This window comes from Mustela lutreola, chromosome 8 (assembly GCF_030435805.1).
Source record: "Mustela lutreola isolate mMusLut2 chromosome 8, mMusLut2.pri, whole genome shotgun sequence".
NCBI classification, from domain to species: domain Eukaryota; kingdom Metazoa; phylum Chordata; class Mammalia; order Carnivora; family Mustelidae; genus Mustela; species Mustela lutreola.
The window spans coordinates 38,646,251-38,653,144 of record NC_081297.1 but is presented as its reverse complement, the minus strand read 5'-3'; the positions used below and the strand labels follow the sequence as shown (position 1 = coordinate 38,653,144).

The following is a 6,894-nucleotide window of genomic DNA, read 5'->3' as shown; positions in this document are numbered from 1 at the left end:
TACAGCGAAAGCCTCTTTGTCTGGGCATCTCCCCTGGGAAAGCACAGCATTGGTTGGGAAACCAGAGTTGGGTTTGGGGATGCTGCTGCTGCTTGCCTGATCGAGTCTCCGCAGCCCGGTGGATGATGCCCGCATGGAGCGAAATCCTCTTTGCCCTAGCATCTCCTCTTCCTGAGAGAGAAGCATGGTTGCACACGTCTCTCACCGCGCTCCCCAGGAGCAAGTGTGGCGAAGGCACAGCTCGCCGACCCCGGGGAAGTGGAGGAGCCCTTGGCCTTTGGTTCGGGAAACGCTCGGGAAGCAGGATAGCCTACCGTGGCACGCACAGCAGGCCGGTGGCAAGACAAGTGTCACACGCTACCCGTGCGGAGAGGTGGAAGCCTGCCAGCTAAGGCGACATGAAGAGACGACTAGGGCAGGGGCGCGTGCTCCACTCTGAGGAAGGAGTCTGGGCAGAAGACAGGCCTGTCCTGTGCCTCTGGTCCCAAGGCGAAAGCATCTCCTTGGCCACCAGTCCCAGGGCAGACTTGGGCTTGCCACCAGGTTCCAAACCCGGAAAACGCAGAAACAACCCCATGGAGAAACGGGAAGTCAGATGCCACCTTCCACCGAGATGTGGCCGCATTGTTGTTGGCAGGGGGTGTGCCGGGGCAGGAGTGGAGACAGTCTCCCACTGTTCCCCAACCCAGTGCTCGGGGGGTTTGCAGGGATCCTGTCGCCTCCTCTCTCCTGTGGTGAAGGCACTGGCCTAGACCCCGAGTCCGCCTGAGCTCCTTACCTACGCCAGGAGATGGTAATAGGCATAGAGTGCCATGCTAGGCCACGCAGGCTGCTGCAGGTTTGTGACTGTGTCTGCTTAGTTCGGCTTAGCATGGTGAACCGCGGGCGCGAACTTGGAGCCCTGGAAAGGAAGGCCAAGAGGCACCAGCTCTCCCGCGGCTCTTCTTCCCTGCCGCGACAGAGCAAATGACCAAAGCCTTGCTGAGGAAGCAGCAGCGAAGTGCGGTTCGCGCCAAGCGGAAAACGTCTGCGAAAGGATAGCAGTCGCTGGGAAATCAGAGTCGGTTCTGTGGGCTGCTTTTGTTGATTTCTTAGCCTAGTATTCGCAGCACGATGGGACAAACCCGCATAGGTCTAAAGCCTCTTTGCCGTGGCATCCCCTCTGGGAAAGCACAACATTCTTTGGGAAATCAGAGTCGGGTCTGTGGGATGCTGCCTGCTGCTTGCCGGATCTAGTCTCCCCAGCAAGGTGTAATAAACCCGCATGGAGCGAAATCCTCTTTGCCTGGGCATCCCCTGTGCCTGAGAGAGAAGCGCGGTGGCGCCTGTGGAAAGAGCCTTAAGGAAAGGGACACGTCTGTCACTGCAGAACGACGGAAGCCAGGCTGCTAAGGCAACACGAGGGGAAGATTAGGGCAGGGGAAAGGGCTCCACTCTGAGGAAGGAGTCTGGGCAGACAGCATGCCTGTCCTGAGCCTTTGTCCCAAGGAGACAGCAGCTCCTTGGCCACCTGTCCATGGTGGAGCCAGGGGCTTGCCACCAGGCGCCTACTCAGAACTAGAGAAACAACTCCCAGAAAGACCTGGCCATCACAGGACGCGAACATGGAGCCCGGGAAAGCAAGGCCCAAGAGGCACAAGCTCTCCCGCAGCTCTTCTTCCCTGATGCGACTGTAGCCTTGCTGAGGAAGTAGCGGCGAAGTGCTGTTCACTGCAAACCTAAGCCCTTTTGAAAGCACAGCATTCGCTGAGAAATGTTCTGCGGGCTGCTGCTGCTTGCAGAGCCCAGTCTCATGGTGGGAGAAACCCTCATACAGCAAACCTCTTTGTCTGGGCATCTCCCCTGGGAAAGCACAGCATTGGTTGGGAAACCAGAGTTGGGTTTGGGGATGCTGCTGCTGCTTGCCTGAGGGAGTCTCCGCAGCACGGTGGATGATACCCGCGTGAGCGAAATCCTATTTGCCCTAGCATCTCCTCTGCCTGAGAGAGAAGCATGGTTGCACACGTCTGTCACCGCGCTCCCCAGGAGCAAGTGTGAGGAAGGCACAGCACGTCACCCCCGGGGAAGAGAAGGAGTTCTTGGCCTAGGGTTCGGGAAACGCTTGGGAAGCCTGATAACCTGTCTTGGCACGCACAGCAGGCAGGTGGCAAGACAAGTGTCACCCGCTCCCTGTGCGGAGAGATGGAAGCCTGCCTGCTAAGGAGACATGAGGGGACGATTAGGGCAGGGGCGCGTGCTCCACTCTGAGTAAGGAGTTTGGGCAGAAGGCAGGCCTGTCCTGTGCCTCTGGACCCAAGGCGAAAGCATCTCCTTGGCCACCTGTCCCAAGGGCAGACTTGGGCTTGCCACCAGGTTCCAAAACCGGAACTCGCAGAAACAACCCCATGGAGAAACGGGCAGTCAGATGCCACCTTCCACCAAGATGTGGCAGCATTGTGGGTGGCAGGGGGTGTGCCGGGGCATGAGTGGAAACAGTCCCCACAGTTCCCCAACCCAAAGCCCGGGCGGTTTGCAGGGATCCTCTCGCCTCCTCTCTCCTGTGGTGAAGTCACTGGCCGAGTCCCCGAGTCCGCCTGAGCGCCAGAGCAAAAGGCAAAGCCTTACCTACGCCAGGAGATGGTAATAGGCATAGAGTGCCATGCTAGGCCACGCAGGCTGCTGCAGGGTTGTGACTGTGTATGCATAGTTCGGCTTACCAAGGTGAACCCCGGGCGCGAACTTGGAGCCCTGAAAGGAAGGCCAAGAGGCACCAGCTCTCCCGCGGCTCTTCTTCCCTGCCGCGACAGAGCGAACGACCAAAGCCTTGCTGAGGAAGCAGCAGCGAAGTGCTGTTCGCGCCAAGCTGAAAACCTCTGCGAAAGCATAGCAGTCGCTGGGAAATCAGTGTCGTATCTGTGGGCTGCTTTTGTGGCTTGCCTTAGACTAGTACTCGCAGCAGATGGGACAAACCCGCAGAGAGCGAAAGCCTCTTTGCCAGGGCATCCCCTCTGGGAAAGCACAGCATTCTTTGGGAAATCAGAGTCGGGTGTGTGCGATGCTGCCTGCTGCTTGCCGGAGCTACTCTCCACAGCACGGTGTAATAAACCCGCATGGAGCGAAATCCTCTTTGCCTGGGCATCCCCTGTGCCTGAGAGAGAAGCGCGGTGGCGCCTGTGGAAAGAGCCTTAAGGAAAGGGACACGTCTGTCACTGCAGAACGACGGAAGCTTGGCTGCTAAGGCAACATGAGGGGAAGTTTAGGGCAGGGGAAAGGGCTCCCCTCTGAGGAAGGAGTCTGGGCAGAAAGCATGCCTGTCCTGAGCCTTTGTCCCAAGGAGACAGCAGCTCCTTGGCCACCTGTCCGTGGTGGAGCCAGGGGCTTGCCACCAGGCGCCTACACTGAACTCGAGAAACAACCCCCAGAAAGACCTGGCCATCACAGGACGCGAACATGGAGCCCGGGAAAGCAAGGCCCAAGAGGCACAAGCTCTCCCGCAGCTCTTCTTCCCTGATGCGACTGTAGCCTTGCTGAGGAAGTAGCGGCGAAGTGCTGTTCACTGCAAACCAAAGCCTCTTCGAAAGCACAGCATTCGCTGAGAAATGTTCTGCGGGCTGCTGCTTCTTGCAGAGCCCAGTATCGCGTTGGGAGAAACCCTCATACAGTGAAAGCGTCTTTGCCTGGGCATCTCCCCTGGGAAAGCACATCATTTGTTGGGAAACCAGAGTTGGGTTTGGGGATGCCTCTGCTGCTTGCCTGAGCGAGTCTCCGCAGCACGGTGGATGATCCCCGCATGGAGCGAAATCCTCTTGGCCCTAGCATCTCCTCTGCCTGAGAGAGAAGCATGGTTGCATACGTCTGTCACCGCTCTCCCCAGGAGCAAGTGTGGGGAAGGCACAGCACGCCGCCCCCGGGGAAGAGAAGGAGCCCTTGGCCTTGGGTTCGGGAAACGCTGGGGAATCAGGATAACCTGCCGTGGCACGCACAGCAAGCCGGTGGCAAGACAGGTGTCACCCGCTCCCCGTGCAGAGAGATGGAAGCCTGCCTTCTAAGGAGACATGAGGGGACAACTAGGGCAGGCGCGCATGCTCCACTCTGAGGAAGGAGTTGGGCAGAAGACAGGCCTGTCCTGTGCCTCTGGTCCGAAAGGGAAAGCATCTCCTTGGCCACCTGTCCCAAGGGCAGACTTGGGCTTGCCACCAGGTTCCAAACCCAGAACTCGCAGAAACAACCCCATGGAGAAACGGGCAGTCAGATGCCACCTTCCACCAAGATGTTGCAGCATGGTGGGTGGCAGGGGGTGTGCCTGGGCAGGAGTGGAGACAGTCCCCCACAGTTCCCCATCCCAGTGCCCGGGCCATGTGCAGGGATCCTTTCGCCTCCTCTCTCCTGTGGTGAAAGCACTGGCCTAGACCCTGTGTCTGCCTGAGCGCCGGAGCAAAAGGCAAAGCCTTACCTACGCCAGGAGATGGTAATAGGCATAGAGTGCCATGCTAGGCCACGGAGGCTGCTGCAGGGTTGTGACTGTCTGCTTAGTTCGGCTTAGCAAGGTGAACCCCGGGCGCGAACTTGGAGCCCGGGAAAGAAAGGCCCAAGAGGCACCAGCTCTCCCGGGGCTCTTCCCTAGTCTCCACAGCACGGTGTAATAATCCCACGTGGAGCGAAATCCTCTTTGCCTGGGCATCTCCCCTGGGAAAGCACAGCATTCGTTGGGAAACCAGGGTTGGGTTTGGGGATGCTGCTGCTTGCCTGAGTTAGTTTCCGTAGCACTGTGGAAGATTCCCGCATGGAGCGAAATACTCTTTGCCCTAGCTTCCCCTCTGCCTGAGAGAGAAGCATGGTTGCACACGTCTGTCACTACGCTCCCCAGGAGCAAGTCTGGGGAAGGCACAGCACGCCGCCGCCGGGGTAGAGAAGGAGCCGTTGGCCTTGGGGTTTGGAAAATTGAACAGCCACAAGCAGAAAAATGAAATTGGACCATTTCCTTACTCCATACATTAAAATAGTCTGGAAATGGATGAAGAAGCATAATGTGAGAAAGGAATCCATCATAGTCCTTGAGGAGAGAACAGGTAGCAACCTCTTTGACCTCAGCAGCAGCAACTTCTTCCTAGGAACATCGCCAAAGGCAAGGGAAGCAAGGGCAAGAATAAACTATTGGGATTTCATCAGATCAAAAAGCTTTTGCACTGCAAAGGAAACAGTTAACAAAGCCAAAAGATGACTGTCAGAAGTTATCTGGGAGAAGATATTTGCAAATGACATACCAGATAAAGGGCCAGTATCCAAAATCTATAAAGAGCTTATCAAACTCAACACCCTAAGAACAAATAATCCAATGAAGAAATGGGCAGAGGACATGAACAGACATTTCTGCAAAGAATACATCCAAATGGCCAACAGACACATGAAAAAATGCTCCACCTCACTCGGCATCAGGGAAATACAAATCAAAACCAGAATGAGATACCACCTCACACCGTTCAGAATGGCTAAAATGAACAAGTCAGTCAATGACAGATGCTGGCGAGGATGTGGAGAAAGGGCAACCCTCCTACACTGTACGTGGGAATGCAAGCTGGTGCAACCACTCTGGAAAACAGCGTGGACGTGCCTCAAAAAGCTGAAAATAGAACTACCCTATGACCCAGTGCTTGTAGTTCTGGGTATATACCCTACAGATACAAACGTGGCATTCTGAAGGGGCACATGCACCCAAATGTTTATAGCAGCAATGTCCACAATACTTAAACTATGGAAAGAACCTAAATGTCCTTCAACAGATGAATCAATAAATAAGATGTGGTATATATGTACAATGGAATGCTATGCAGCCATCAAAAGAAATGAAATCCTGCTATTTGTGATGACGTGGATGGAACTAGAGGGTATTATGCTTGGCGAAATAAATCAATCTGAGAAAGACAACTATCATATGATCTCCCTGATATGATGAAGTGGAGATGCAACATAGGCGGTTTCGGGCGTATGAAAAGAAAAATAAAAGAAGATGGGATTGGGAGGGAGACAAACCATAAAAGACTGAATCTCACAAAACAGACTGAGGGTTGCTGGGGGGAGGTGTGTTGGGAGAGGATGGTGGGGGTATGGACATTGGGGAGGGCAGGTGCTATGGTGAGTGATGGTGAGTGCTGTGAAATGTGTGAACCTGGTGTTTTACCCCTAGGGATAAAAACACATTATATGTTTATAAAAAAATTTTTTAAAATAATTTAAAAAATCCATTAAAGAAAAAACACATATTGCAAGCCCAGAGCTAATCTCATATTCAATCAAAAACGTTTGAAAGTTTTCCCCTTAAAGATCAGAAGAAAGACAAGTGTGTCCACTTTCACTACTCTCATTTGACATAGTACTGGATGTCCTAGCCAGAGAAACAAGGAACACAAAGAAATAAGAGACTCCAAAAAAAAAAGGAAGAAGTAAAATTTTCTTTTTTTTGGATAACATGAACTTACATGTTAAAAAATCCTAAAAACTTCACAAAAAAATTTGAATAAACAAATTTAGTAAAGCTGCCAAATACAAGATCAATATATAAAAGACAAGAATTTTGTTTTGTTTCATTTTTTTTTAATATGGAATGCTTCCCAGTTTTTCATGTCATCCTTGTTCAGTGATCACGCTAATCTTCTCTGCATCATTCCAATTTTAGTATATGTGCTGCCAAAGTAAGCACAAGACAGGAGCATTTTAACACTCTAATGATGAACTATCTGAAAAAAATAAAGAAAACATTCTAATTCACAATAGCATCAAAAGTAAAAAATACTTAGGAATAGATTTAACTAAGAAGATGAAAGATCTGTACTCCATAAACTATGACATTGATAAAGAAATTGAAGGAGACACAAATGGAAAGATAGCTCATATTTATGAATGGTAAGAATTAACATT

The 6,894-nt window shown here is 52.5% G+C and overlaps 1 non-coding gene across 1 annotated transcript; it reads right to left on the bottom strand.

Annotated features, from left to right (window-relative positions):
* Positions 1 to 6,569: 6,569 nt before the first annotated feature.
* LOC131840001 (U6 spliceosomal RNA) lies at positions 6,570 to 6,676 on the bottom strand. The gene has a single exon (XR_009357121.1). It is a non-coding gene; the product is annotated as a U6 spliceosomal RNA (small nuclear RNA).
* Between the last annotated feature and the right edge of the window lie 218 nt (positions 6,677 to 6,894).